The sequence below is a fragment of the Topomyia yanbarensis genome, chromosome 1 (genome assembly GCF_030247195.1).
Source record: "Topomyia yanbarensis strain Yona2022 chromosome 1, ASM3024719v1, whole genome shotgun sequence".
NCBI lineage: Eukaryota > Metazoa > Arthropoda > Insecta > Diptera > Culicidae > Topomyia > Topomyia yanbarensis.
The window spans coordinates 110,404,104-110,419,812 of NC_080670.1; the positions used below are offsets into that span (position 1 = coordinate 110,404,104).

Genomic DNA, 15,709 nt, shown 5'->3' on the forward strand with positions numbered 1-15,709 from the left:
TAGAAAAAAAGTACAATAAGTGCCGTAATTTTTCAATTAGAGCTGGTACTAGTGAAAATGACATAAAAATATCCAAGTTGAATAACCCAAAATCATGAAAATAAGAAAAGGTAAGTGTATCATGTCAAAGAACGAATTAAGCAGCTCACCAAGACTAACAATCTGAATTATTAAAATGATGAGGTTACCTATTAGGATTTTCAAGAAATGAACGAGAAATCGTTCAAAATTGTTTAATTTTCAATAAATTACTTTGAAAAGGCTACTTAAACTCATTAGCTGAAACATGTGAGGGCATCACTCAATGCGAAATTTTCTCATCTTTCGAATGGAACTAAAACATTTAAAATACAAAGTACACTTTTAAAGTTAGAGGTATTTTAAAACAAATAAGTTTTTTACACTAAAAGTTCAATAACTCTGTAACGGTTGAGATTTGATGGTATGTGTAGAACAATTTTTTTCTCCAAATATAACAGTCTATCGCTCCCCGAGGGATTCTTAACCATGAACCAAACACCATATATATATATATATATATATATATATATATATATATATATATATATATATATATATATATATATATATATATATATATATATATATATATATATATATATATATATATATATATATATATATATATATATATATATATATACATATATATATATATATATATATATATATATATATATATATATATATATATATATATATATATATATATATATATATATATATATATATATATATATATATATATATATATATATATATATATAATATATATATATATATATATATATATATATATAATATATATATATATATATATATATATATATATATATATATATATATATATATATATATATATATATATATATATATATATATATATATATATATATATATATATATATATATATATATATATATATATATATATGATTTATGAATTTATGATTTTAATTTCCCTGATTTGTAGTATGCGTTCGCTGCATTGAACCAATGTGTAGAAATCGAAAGGTCATCGTTTTGAATATAAAAATATTGACTAAATACTGATAATACATATAGTAGAGATCATTTATATTGTCTATTATTTTAGGTAGACAACTTTATTGTATATTCTTCTGCAGTAAAAATTGTTGATAAAACGTTTACCAGTTAGGTAATGAAAAAAAAACAATTTAAGTCAGTCCACAAACCACTGATATATGGCCTTTTGAAGTAAACATTCCAACTTTTATCCATTTGTTTAAATTTACACATTATATTTAACGATAGGTAGACCACCTATTTTCATATTTTTTCAGTGCAGCATATAAATAACACCCTTTGGGCATTATATTTATGCAACTATTTAATTATTTATTTATTTATTACATCTTCGATATATATATATATATATATATATATATATATATATATATATATATATATATATATATATATATATATATATATATATATATATGTATATATATATATAATATATATATATATATATATATATATATATATATATATATATATATATATATATATATATATATATATATATATATATATATATATATATATATATATATATATATATATATATATATATATATATATATATATATATATATATATATATATATCGAAGATGTAATAAATAAATAAATAATTAAATAGTTGCATAAATATAATGCCCAAAGGGTGTTATTTATATGCTGCACTGAAAAAATATGAAAATAGGTGGTCTACCTATCGTTAAATATAATGTGTAAATTTAAACAAATGGATAAAAGTTGGAATGTTTACTTCAAAAGGCCATATATCAGTGGTTTGTGGACTGACTTAAATTGTTTTTTTTTCATTACCTAACTGGTAGACGTTTTATCAACAATTTTTACTGCAGAAGAATATACAATAAAGTTGTCTACCTAAAATAATAGACAATATAAATGATCTCTACTATATGTATTATCAGTATTTAGTCAATATTTTTATATTCAAAACGATGACCTTTCGATTTCTACACATTGGTTCAATGCAGCGAACGCATACTATAAATCAGGGAAATTAAAATCATAAATTCATAAATCATATATTGTAACGAGTACATTATTGTAAATATGTAAATGTATATAGTTATAATTTAACTTAGTTTTTTTATATTATTAATATTTAATTTTCGTTGTTCATGTTTACCGCGTTCATAAAATCGAGCTGCTACGGTAGCGCGAGAGAGACTTCTTTAAAATAGACTTGCTATAATCCACTTGAGTTACCACCGTTCTTCGCACGCGCCAATTTGCAGTTTGATTTGCCTAGCGTCGCTACCGATGGGAGTGTAATTTGGCTACCGAAAGAGGCTATCGACCTTATCAAGAGTTCACGAACCCTTGCATCCTTCGGTGAAGAGTCTGTTTCACTCTGATGGCTGGCAAGCGACAGGCTGGCACACTTGAAGCCACCCGTAGAAATGAGATGCTGTTATGCAGCTGGGGAAACTCGGGACTGTTAATGCGAATTCGAGAATGTCGCTATTGTCCACTTCGTGGAGAATACGTCAGATCCGCTAACGAAGACCTTCAAACCGCGGTTAATCTGAGGATTCTCAAAGCCCAATAAACCACTTTGAACTAATCAGTGGAAGAGGCAAGAGTGGTTCGTAATTTGTTCGCGCCGTGATGTGTTCAGCGTGGTAATTAAATTCGGCCTTAAAGGTTTCACCAAGTTCAATAATCAGTTTCCCTTCCCTAACAGAATAGCAATTGATAGTGCAACCCAAATTAGCTTGGCGATTCTTGTGTGCGCGCCGAAGAAGATTTTAAGGTAAACCCGTAATTTTGGTTACCAAAAAAATGTGCTTGTGCTTATTTGTTCCCGTGCAACGGCAATCTATTTCACAGGTTCGTGGCAGCCGTCGAACGTCCAAAGCATCACATCTCCTCGTTGGTAACCACTCTTGACCCCACGGTTCGTCTCAAGGTTGGTCCCGGTGGTACACGTGGCCGGAAGAAGGCAGCATCCGTCAAACCGCGCCTTGGCAGGACCATTCGACTACCGAAACGCAGTACCAGCACACCCAGTACATTTTCCGGTGACGACCGGGAGATTTGGCGGCACTACCCCGCCAGCAGTCCACGAATCGGCGGTGAAGATTATCGTCGTACATTAGGCGCGATCAGGAGTGATCGCACGTCGCATCAGCAGCAGCAGCAGTAGAAGGAATCGCCGTCTCCCGCCCAACATCGTCACGTAAAACCTAGGTCGTGAGTAGAGTGTTTTTATGTTTGTGATGTCCATGCGCATGGGGTCACCATAGACGGCCGTACCCTACCGTCCAGTTTTGCCATCCGTGGCTCGCCCATATAGATTGCCGTTCAATTAGCACAGCACTGAACAAAGCACACCTCGAGAGGACGCACAATGGGTAGTATTGCGTCGCACTAGATAGGAGAGAGGATGATTGAAGGGAAGGGAAAACTGCCTAGCTAGGTTGAAACGAATATCGGAATGAGAAACTGAAGGAGGATTGTATAAATAAATGTATTGATGTAGCGAAAATGTGCTGTTTGCGATATAGCAGAAAAATGCATCCCGTAGGGTAAATGTACTGATTGTCGTCTTGGTGAAGTTTTTCAGTTCTAGTTAAATCGGGTCGTGTTAGTTTTTTTGGTTGTTTTGTTTTTTACTGGGGAGGTTGGCCCCGATACCATCCGGAATCACTCTCTAGTCGAACTCTGGTTGATCGAATTGGCGGTTTGGACTTTGCCAGTGATGATAACAACCCGCGAGTGTAATCTTCGTTTCGGAATAAATTCGCATTAGCCGTTTCGGATTATCTTTGGCTCGTATAGCACGCGGATCATCGACGCGGACGGACTGTGTCTCCAGCCTAACGAGCTTCCGAGGTAGGTAAGTGGGTGGTTTATGCGCCACTCTCAGTTGAGAGACCACCCACCTGTTATAGAGCTGCCCGGCCTAGTGAGACCCCTCGGGAGAAGGTTCTGGTTTTCCTCTCTTTAGGAAGGACGTGACGGTGTTGGGCGGGAGACGGCGATTCCTTCTACTGCTGCTGCTGCTGATGCGACGTGCGATCACTCCTGATCGCGCCTAATGTACGACGATAATCTTCACCGCCGATTCGTGGACTGCTGGCGGGGTAGTGCCGCCAAATCTCCCGGTCGTCACCGGAAAATGTACTGGGTGTGCTGGTACTGCGTTTCGGTAGTCGAATGGTCCTGCCAAGGCGCGGTTTGACGCATGCTGCCTTCTTCCGGCCACGTGTACCACCGGGACCAACCTTGAGACGAACCGTGGGGTCAAGAGTGGTTACCAACGAGGAGATGTGATGCTTTGGGCGTTCGACGGCTGCCACGAACCTGTGAAATAGATTGCCGTTGCACGGGAACAAATAAGCACAAGCACATTTTTTTGGTAACCAATATTACGGGTTTACCTTAAAATCTTCTTCGGCGCGCACACAAGAATCGCCAAGCTAATTTGGGTTGCACTATCAATTGCTATTCTGTTAGGGAAGGGAAACTGATTATTGAACTTGGTGAAACCTTTAAGGCCGAATTTAATTACCACGCTGAACACATCACGGCGCGAACAAATTACGAACCACTCTTGCCTCTTCCACTGATTAGTTCAAAGTGGTTTATTGGGCTTTGAGAATCCTCAGATTAACCGCGGTTTGAAGGTCTTCGTTAGCGGATCTGACGTATTCTCCACGAAGTGGACAATAGCGACATTCTCGAATTCGCATTAACAGTCCCGAGTTTCCCCAGCTGCATAACAGCATCTCATTTCTACGGGTGGCTTCAAGTGTGCCAGCCTGTCGCTTGCCAGCCATCAGAGTGAAACAGACTCTTCACCGAAGGATGCAAGGGTTCGTGAACTCTTGATAAGGTCGATAGCCTCTTTCGGTAGCCAAATTACACTCCCATCGGTAGCGACGCTAGGCAAATCAAACTGCAAATTGGCGCGTGCGAAGAACGGTGGTAACTCAAGTGGATTATAGCAAGTCTATTTTAAAGAAGTCTCTCTCGCGCTACCGTAGCAGCTCGATTTTATGAACGCGGTAAACATGAACAACGAAAATTAAATATTAATAATATAAAAAAACTAAGTTAAATTATAACTATATACATTTACATATTTACAATAATGTACTCGTTACATCATTCCCTACTAAATTTACGAAAATTTGATTGGAAAGAATACACCAATCAAATTTTCGTAGGCCACATCAAGTCGCATTCAAAACTCATGTTCAACTTTTAGGGTCATATATGGTCATCACCAACGAAGTTGGCTCAATCTCTATTTACAGCACCTTATCCATCACAGATAAGGCCTGCCACTGACTATCATCGACATTCGTCTTCAGTCTCCAGCAAAAGTTGGACTAATAACATCTTAAATATAACTTTAGGCCAAATCGACTGTATAGCTATAACGTGTAAAGTGCTTGACAAAAGGAATAAATCTCACAAAAAAAAGTTAATTAACGCCCTTTCTCGATGACTGTTGAAACCGTTCGCACTGCGCATTCATACCTCCCATTCAAACCCACATTCAAACAAAGTACAAAAATTTAGCTTCAACTCAAAGGTGTCGACAAACCTTGAGCAAGCTCACAGAAATAATGACCGGAATATTATCTTCTACACCAGGACGTACCGATTCGCGAAGACAATACTCTCGAAATATTTCACCTACGTGAAACACTGGGACTAGTGAGTCCAGTTTGTAACCCTGCCCCAGCATGCAGCGAGATTATAGGGTACAAACTTTCCTCACAAAATAAACCTGTTCCAAACCGCAATTCACCATACAGAGAAGCATCTCTGCAATTAATGTCAATTACGACCTCGAAACGAAAAACTATCTTAAAAGAATTTTTAAACACCAGAACTTGTCCGATAACAAAATTCTTCAAGAAAAATATTCACACGAAAACAAACTCATTCACGCACCCCTCATATATCAACCGCATCAGAATCCATCTACGTTACGTATTCCGACACGCGATCATTACCGGTCTACCTAACATACAAGCTCAACAGCATCTTAGAAGAAACGTCAAAAGAGAAAAAGTGTCAAATGTGAAAAAGAATCGTGTGTGCGAGGTTGTTCCGACGGAAAACTCGATCGGAATCGCGAAAAAAACGGGTGGAATCCGGAAACTACGGCAGCTTACGTGAAGCAATCGTGGAGCGAGCATTGGAGAAACAAAAACGGAAAGTACAAACAGGTATGCGTTCCAAATCGGGTGTAAAGGCTGTTTCTTTTTTTCAGGTTAGGACCGACCGTGCCTGGGGGGAGATCGATACTCTGCTAGCGTGAAAGGAACGGATGGGTAAGGAAGGAAGGAACTCGCTGAGGAAATTATGCAGTTTGGATAAAGCATAAGGGATGGAAATTTGATGAAGGACGGGACTGGCTAAGAAAAATTTACGATTGGAATGATTGAAAATCTAAGGGCAAATTGTTGAAAGGAATGCTATGAAGATCGTGAAAAAAAAGTTGGATGCAAGAGAAACTAAGTTGCGATGGAAAAAAAATTACATGGATGTGAACAGGAATGGATATTTCAATATATGGCAAGAGGAAGGATTTGAGGATATGTGACAGCAGGACAGGATATTTCGGTGTATGGAAGTGGAAATGGATAGAATATTTAAATACCAGGATGTAAAAAGGAAATTGTTGATGTATGGGAACCAGGAAGGAAAGGATGCGGTATAGGATACGATGGAAAATGAACGAGAAAAGGTTTGGCTACTTAAACCCGAATATGTTCCTACGAGGGATAAATCGCGCACTATAGAGAGAAGCTCTTAAGGTATGTGTTTTGAAACAAATCTAATCTACATTTCATCTACGTAGGAAGACGAATCATCAACGAAAAAAACAACAACAAAACAATATATACAACGGGCAAATGTCCCTTCGAATGGAAAGGAGTATGCAGCTTATTTACATTCTTGATGGCAAATATTCCCTGAAGGAAGGAAGAATGCCGAATGGGTTTCGACCATCGTTGGATAATCGCGAGTATTTTAGAGTATTAAAACTAACAGTTATTACTAAACATTAATATTAGAAAATTTACGATAGGGAAGAAATATATTAATAAACTAATCTACTATATACAGACTATTTACATTCGTCCTTCGAAACGCTTCGCGACTCTTTTGTTATCTGGTCGTTACTTCTACCTTGAAGGCTGATGTGTGGGTTACCCATTCATATTTTTTTTTTTAATAAATCGTTATTGATTAATGGTCTTCGTGGAAGCATATTCGTAGCTGGTAAACAACTTTAGCTAATTAAGGTCAATCTTGGTATCTACAAGAACAGGTCTGTCCTGAGACGTTCCTGTACGAGTTCTTCAAGATTGTCCTAAGATGCTAGTTACCCTTAACGGTGTTTTCTTGCTCATCGTAATCTGTGGTCGCTCCATTCGGAGGTACATAGCTCGGAATCGTTCCACTTAATGGCTTGGATGCACCCTCCCGTTCTGCTAACTTTCTCGCCTTGTATAGAAAGTTTTCTACTGTTAGGGACCTTGACTCTCCCGTGAATCGCAACTTCCATTTTTCCACACGTCCATACCCTTCATCTCGTCTACCATGTCTCGTTCTGCGTTGTGGGATTTCGGGTTGCCAACCCAACTGTCTTGTCGATCGATAGCTTCCGTGACTGGACCACTCGTCTTCTACGCTGTTTCTGTTCCACTGACGTCGTCGCCTTCCATCTTCGTTGTCGCTCGATTCAGTATCCTGGTCCTGTCCCGAGAAACCTGGCAACTGGTCGCGCGGGGGTTGAACTCTATCCTGGCCGGTTCTTCCCTGGTCGATGCCGCGCATCTCTTCTCTTTCGTGGCGTTGTGTTTCCCAGTTCGTAGCTTCATGAAACCCACTTCTTGTGTTCTGCACGTTGTTGGTTTTGACCTGTTCCATCAGCTCTACCAGTGTCTTTTTCATATTCGTCCATTCTTCCTGTGAAACCGTGATCATCGAGCCATCAATCACTGGAGTTTGTTTTTGGACTGCCCCCTTCGACGTGTCTGGCAGATTTTGGAAGATGAATTCCTGAGTCCCCTGGTTTGTCGGCAGTGTAAACCCGCCTACCTGATTTGACATGGCTGTACCCCCTTCGGCCCCTTGGATAATGTTGTTAATTTGGTCCTTATACGGGGACAGCGGTGGTCCAAACTGAAAATCTACCATAACCTTCTCAATTCGTCGTGTTAGCTCCCTCCTCTCTTTCTTTTCTTCTTCACTGGAAGCCAAACACCGCTTCACCCGATACCAGTAATGCAGTACTCTAGATTCTAATTTCGGTTCCACCTTTCTCGACAATGCCTTCTCTAAATTCACGATTCTTCCTTCTATATACGGGCCCTCGTCCCTGATATTCAGAGATGACCGATAGTTTCGACATTCTTGTTGATCTTCCCTGAACAAACTTCTTAGCTGTCTTTGTTTCCCTGGTAAGTCAAGTTTAAATACCTCTTCTGGTTGCCCACGAATCATTAATTCATAGTCAACTTCTTCTTGATTGAGATCTTCCGCGTGTGGGAAAAGTCGATTCATTTTGTAGCATTCACCCCGTTATAGCAAGTAATAAGGTGATGTAGGCGTACGTATAATGTAATTATAAATCCGAAAAAGCTTAGATTATATTAGGATAACCAATAAATAACAAAGAAAATATAATGTAATGATTGGAAAAAATAAATTAACATGCAAATAACAAATATATAATATGGATTAACTAAATAATGGAAATGATATGTACAATTGAGAAAAGTCCCCTTTTCAGAGGAAAAGTTACCACACAAAAAAAACTTCTTTCTTCGCCCACCTGTATTGCACAGAAATTTTCGTTTTCTTTGAACACCAATCGAAATTGGTAAGAAAACTAAAAAAAACCTAGTTTTGTTGGGTGCCAATGTGACTTGGCTGCAACGAAACTAAAAGCCTGGTATTGTTGGGCGCCAATGCAACTGGCCAGCCTAACGAGCTTCCGAGGTAGGTAAGTGGGTGGTTTATGCGCCACTCTCAGTTGAGAGACCACCCACCTGTTATAGAGCTGCCCGGCCTAGTGAGACCCCTCGGGAGAAGGTTCTGGTTTTCCTCTCTTTAGGAAGGAAGCAAGTTAGCTGGAGACACAGTCCGTCCGCGTCGATGATCCGCGTGCTATACGAGCCAAAGATAATCCGAAACGGCTAATGCGAATTTATTCCGAAACGAAGATTACACTCGCGGGTTGTTATCATCACTGGCAAAGTCCAAACCGCCAATTCGATCAACCAGAGTTCGACTAGAGAGTGATTCCGGATGGTATCGGGGCCAACCTCCCCAGTAAAAAACAAAACAACCAAAAAAACTAACACGACCCGATTTAACTAGAACTGAAAAACTTCACCAAGACGACAATCAGTACATTTACCCTACGGGATGCATTTTTCTGCTATATCGCAAACAGCACATTTTCGCTACATCAATACATTTATTTATACAATCCTCCTTCAGTTTCTCATTCCGATATTCGTTTCAACCTAGCTAGGCAGTTTTCCCTTCCCTTCAATCATCCTCTCTCCTATCTAGTGCGACGCAATACTACCCATTGTGCGTCCTCTCGAGGTGTGCTTTGTTCAGTGCTGTGCTAATTGAACGGCAATCTATATGGGCGAGCCACGGATGGCAAAACTGGACGGTAGGGTACGGCCGTCTATGGTGACCCCATGCGCATGGACATCACAAACATAAAAACACTCTACTCACGACCTAGGTTTTACGTGACGATGTTGGGCGGGAGACGGCGATTCCTTCTACTGCTGCTGCTGCTGATGCGACGTGCGATCACTCCTGATCGCGCCTAATGTACGACGATAATCTTCACCGCCGATTCGTGGACTGCTGGCGGGGTAGTGCCGCCAAATCTCCCGGTCGTCACCGGAAAATGTACTGGGTGTGCTGGTACTGCGTTTCGGTAGTCGAATGGTCCTGCCAAGGCGCGGTTTGACGGATGCTGCCTTCTTCCGGCCACGTGTACCACCGGGACCAACCTTGAGACGAACCGTGGGGTCAAGAGTGGTTACCAACGAGGAGATGTGATGCTTTGGACGTTCGACGGCTGCCACGAACCTGTGAAATAGATTGCCGTTGCACGGGAACAAATAAGCACAAGCACATTTTTTTGGTAACCAAAATTACGGGTTTACCTTAAAATCTTCTTCGGCGCGCACACAAGAATCGCCAAGCTAATTTGGGTTGCACTATCAATTGCTATTCTGTTAGGGAAGGGAAACTGATTATTGAACTTGGTGAAACCTTTAAGGCCGAATTTAATTACCACGCTGAACACATCACGGCGCGAACAAATTACGAACCACTCTTGCCTCTTCCACTGATTAGTTCAAAGTGGTTTATTGGGCTTTGAGAATCCTCAGATTAACCGCGGTTTGAAGGTCTTCGTTAGCGGATCTGACGTATTCTCCACGAAGTGGACAATAGCGACATTCTCGAATTCGCATTAACAGTCCCGAGTTTCCCCAGCTGCATAACAGCATCTCATTTCTACGGGTGGCTTCAAGTGTGCCAGCCTGTCGCTTGCCAGCCATCAGAGTGAAACAGACTCTTCACCGAAGGATGCAAGGGTTCGTGAACTCTTGATAAGGTCGATAGCCTCTTTCGGTAGCCAAATTACACTCCCATCGGTAGCGACGCTAGGCAAATCAAACTGCAAATTGGCGCGTGCGAAGAACGGTGGTAACTCAAGTGGATTATAGCAAGTCTATTTTAAAGAAGTCTCTCTCGCGCTACCGTAGCAGCTCGATTTTATGAACGCGGTAAACATGAACAACGAAAATTAAATATTAATAATATAAAAAAACTAAGTTAAATTATAACTATATACATTTACATATTTACAATAATGTACTCGTTACAATATATATATATATATATATATATATATATATATATATATATATATATATATATATATATATATATATATATATATATATATATATATATATATATATATATATATATATATATATATATATATATATATATATATATATATATATATATATATATATATATATATATATATATATATATATATATATATATATATATATATATATATATATATATATATATATATATATATATATATATATATGGTGTTTGGTTCATGGTTAAGAATCCCTCGGGGAGCGATAGACTGTTATATTTGGAGAAAAAAATTGTTCTACACATACCATCAAATCTCAACCGTTACAGAGTTATTGAACTTTTAGTGTAAAAAACTTATTTGTTTTAAAATACCTCTAACTTTAAAAGTGTACTTTGTATTTTAAATGTTTTAGTTCCATTCGAAAAATGAGAAAATTTCGCATTGAGTGATGCCCTCACATGTTTCAGCTAATGAGTTTAAGTAGCCTTTTCAAAGTAATTTATTGAAAATTAAACAATTTTGAACGATTTCTCGTTCATTTCTTGAAAATCCTAATAGGTAACCTCATCATTTTAATAATTCAGATTGTTAGTCTTGGTGAGCTGCTTAATTCGTTCTTTGACATGATACACTTACCTTTTCTTATTTTCATGATTTTGGGTTATTCAACTTGGATATTTTTATGTCATTTTCACTAGTACCAGCTCTAATTGAAAAATTACGGCACTTATTGTACTTTTTTTCTTTTTATTCAAAAGCCAGGAAAATTTTACAGTGAAAAATGTATTAATACCTTTCAGTTAAGTGAATTTAGTATTCTTTGAAAAGTAAATTAATTTAAAGTTAGTGCTATTATTAGCATTTTCGTTATTTTTCTTAAAATAGTAAATAATAAACATCACCATTATTATCATGGAAAAAATGCATCTCAGCAAGTTCTACAGTTCTTTCTTTGACTCCATTCAATTATCTCTTTTGGTTTCGACGCAAAATCGTTTTAATCACATCGTTTCATATGCAAAAATAATGATTTCGAACCCACTACGTTTGTGGCGAGCTCATGCTGTGTTAACTATTAAAAAGCAGCTAAATGAAAAAAGATATAGACAAAGTATCTAATAAAAAGTTAGAGAACATTAAGGGGCATCAAATGAACAAGAGTAACGATAAATTTTGTTGAATAATTAAAAAACTCCAAAAAAACACAAATTTTGAGTTATTTCGTTAGTAAAAAATAATTTAGTACACTTAACTAAAAGATATTTGTACATACACTGAAAGGATATTTTCTCAGCTTTCCAATGAAATCTTGTAAATAACGATATAAAAATATTTTTTAGATTAGAGTCTTTTAAGCACTTGCAAGTCGGTTACAGGAAAAGTATAGTAATGAAATTACAAAGAAATGAGAAGAGATAGAAATATGACGTCCAAGAACAAATCATGAATCGTTCCAAAACCCAACTTTTGGATAATGGATATTGCCATAATCATACTTCTTTATTTCGAGAAAACTAGCAAAAACCTCCTCAAAAACACTAACTTTTAACAACTTTACAGTTAAAAGGTAATTAAAACTAATTACTTAAAAGATATGAGAACACGATTCAATAGGAAATTTTCTCACCATTCGAATGGAACTGAAACATTTAAATTACAAAGTATACTTTTAAAATTAGAAGTATTTTAAGACAAATAAGTTTTTACACAAAAAGTTCAATAACTCTGTAACGGTTGAGATTTGATGATATATATATATATATATATATATATATATATATATATATATATATATATATATATATATATATATATATATATATATATATATATATATATATATATATATATATATATATATATATATATATATATATATATATATATATATATATATATATATATTTATATATATATATATATATATATATATATATATATATATATATATATATATATATATATATATATATATATATATATATATATATATATATATATATATATATACAGGGTGTTTGGTTCATGGTTAAGAATCTCTCGGGGGGTGATAGACTGCCATATTTGGAGAAAAAAATTGTTCTACACATACCATCAAATCTCAACCGTTACAGAGTTATTGAACTTTTAGTGTAAAAAACTTATTTGTCTTAAAATACCTCTAACTTTAAAAGTATACTTTGTATTTTAAATGTTTTAGTTCCATTCGAAAGGTGAGAAAATTTCGCATTGAGTAATGCCCTCACATGTTTCAGCTAATGAGTTTAAATAGCCTTTTCAAAGTAATTTATTGAAAATTAAACAATTTCAGACGATTTTTCGTTCATTTCTTGAAAATCATAATAGTTAACCTCATCATTTTAATAATTCAGATTGTTAGTCTTGATGAGCTGCTTAATTTGTTCTTTGACATGATACACTTACCTTTTCTTATTTTCATGATTTTGGGTTATTCAACTTGGATATTTTTATGTTATTTTCACTAGTACCAGCTCTAATTGAAAAATTACGGCACTTATTGTACTTTTTTTCTTTTTATTCGAAAGCCAGGAAAATTTTACAGTGAAAAATGTATTAATACCTTTCAGTTAAGTGAATTTAGTATTCTTTTAAAAGTAAATTAGTTTAAAGTTAGTGCTATTATTAGCATTTTCGTTAATTTTCTTAAAATAGTAAATTATAAACATCACCATTATTATCATGGAAATAATGCATCTCAGCAAGCTCTACAGTTCTTTCTTTGACTCCATTCAATTATCTCTTTTGGTTTCGACGCAAAATCGTTTTTATCACATCGTTTCATATGCAAAAATAACGATTTCGAACCCACTACATTTGTGGCGAGCTCATGCTGTGTTAACTATTAAATAGCAGCAAAATGAAAAGAGATGTAGATAAAGTGTCAAATTAAAAGTTATAGAGAACATTAAGGGGCATCAAATGAACAATAGTAACGATAAATTTTGTTGATTAATAATTAGAATAATTAAAAAACTCTCCAAAAAACACAAATTTTGAGATATTTCGTTAGTAAAAAATCATTTAGTACACTTAACTAAAAGACATTTGTACATACATTGATAGGAAATTTTCTCAGCTTTCCAATGAAATCTTGTAAATAATGATATAAAGCATATTTTTTAGATTAGAGTCTTTTAAGCACTTGCAAGTCGGTTACGGGAAAAGTATAGTAATGAAATTACTAAGAAATGAGAAGAGATAGAAATATGACGTCCAAGAACAAATTATGAATCGTCCCAAAACTCAACTTTTGGATACTGGATATTGCTATAATCATACTTCATTATTTCGAGAAAATTAGCAAAAACCTCCTCAAAAACACTAACTTTTAACTACTTTACAGTTAAAAGGTAATTAAAACTAATTACTTAAAAGATATGAGAACACGATTCAATAGGAAATTTTCTCACCTTTCAAATGGAACTGAAACATTTAAAATACAAAGTATACTTTCAAAGTTAGAGGTATTTTAAGACAAATAAGTTTTTTACACAAAAAGTTCAATAACTCTGTAACGGTTGAGATTTGATGGTATGTGTAGAACAATTTTTTTCTCCAAATATGGCAGTCTGTCACCCCCCGAGAGATTCTTAACCATGAACCAAACACCCTGTATATATATATATATATATATATATATATATATATATATATATATATATATATATATATATATATATATATATATATATATATATATATATATATATATATATATATATATATATATATATATATATATATATATATATATATATATATATATATATATATATATGTGTGTGTGTTATGGTATGGATTTTGTTCAAAATTTTGTACATTCATGGTTCGCTGGTTGGGTTGACTGATGTCAAAAACTGGTCAAAGGAGATGTCATCAACACAAATGCATCTGTTAATATATCTAACTATTGTCAGTTTTATTGTCTAAATGAATTTAACAAAAGAATTTGACATTCAGATGCTTTTTAGCTTTAGCAAGCTTAGCTTAATACAAAAATATTCACTTAATAATGATAAAACGTATAGTTGAGATCAATTATATTGTCTATTGTTTGAGGTAGACAACTCTATTTTATATTCCTCTGAAGGAAAATTGTTGATAAAACGTCTACCAGTGATGTAATGTAAAGTAATGAAAGAACAATTAGAGTCAGTCAACAAACCACTGAGATATAGCCTTTAAAGTAAACATTCCAACTTTTATTCATTTTTTTTTTTTCAATTTACACGTTATAGTTAACGTTAGGTAGACAACCCTATTGTCTTATTTTTTCAGCGCAGCATATAAATAACACCTTTTGGGTATTATATTTGTGCAATTAAATGGTAAGGCTTTTCTTTAAAACAGCGACACGTATAAACGATCTAAATAGTCAATGGACAAACATTGATTCACGCTTGAAGTCTGGAAAAAACCTATCTTTGACCGCATACCACATTCAAATCGTCATAACTTTCGATTCCGTCAATGAAATATTTTCAAACTTGCAGCGGATATACTTGATTACTATATATTTCGAATGCCAAGTACCAGATAAGTAGACAAATATTTTTTGTTTATAAAGATAAGACCAAACCCGTGGGTGTTTGCTGGTAGCCTTATGAAACGTGTCATAAAACTTCAAATTGTCATTTCTCTCGAATCTCTCGATGGATCATTTTGAAATTCACCGAAAAGATGCTTGGATACT

At 35.2% G+C, this 15,709-nt stretch overlaps 1 protein-coding gene and 2 long non-coding RNA genes across 3 annotated transcripts in view; 2 read left to right on the forward strand and 1 right to left on the reverse strand.

The window, feature by feature from the left end:
* Positions 1–15,709, forward strand: part of LOC131694260 (syntaxin-binding protein 5) — a 2,823,745-nt gene that overhangs the window by 1,496,127 nt on the left and 1,311,909 nt on the right. The window lies entirely within an intron of this gene.
* On the forward strand, positions 2,659–3,655 carry LOC131694301 (uncharacterized). Its single transcript, XR_009306455.1, has 3 exons — positions 2,659–2,704; positions 2,767–2,835; positions 2,913–3,655. It is a non-coding gene; the product is annotated as an uncharacterized LOC131694301 (long non-coding RNA).
* LOC131694297 (uncharacterized) lies at positions 9,430–10,426 on the reverse strand. The gene is made up of 3 exons (XR_009306454.1): positions 10,381–10,426; positions 10,250–10,318; positions 9,430–10,172 (listed from the first exon to the last, which is right to left on the reverse strand). It is a non-coding gene; the product is annotated as an uncharacterized LOC131694297 (long non-coding RNA).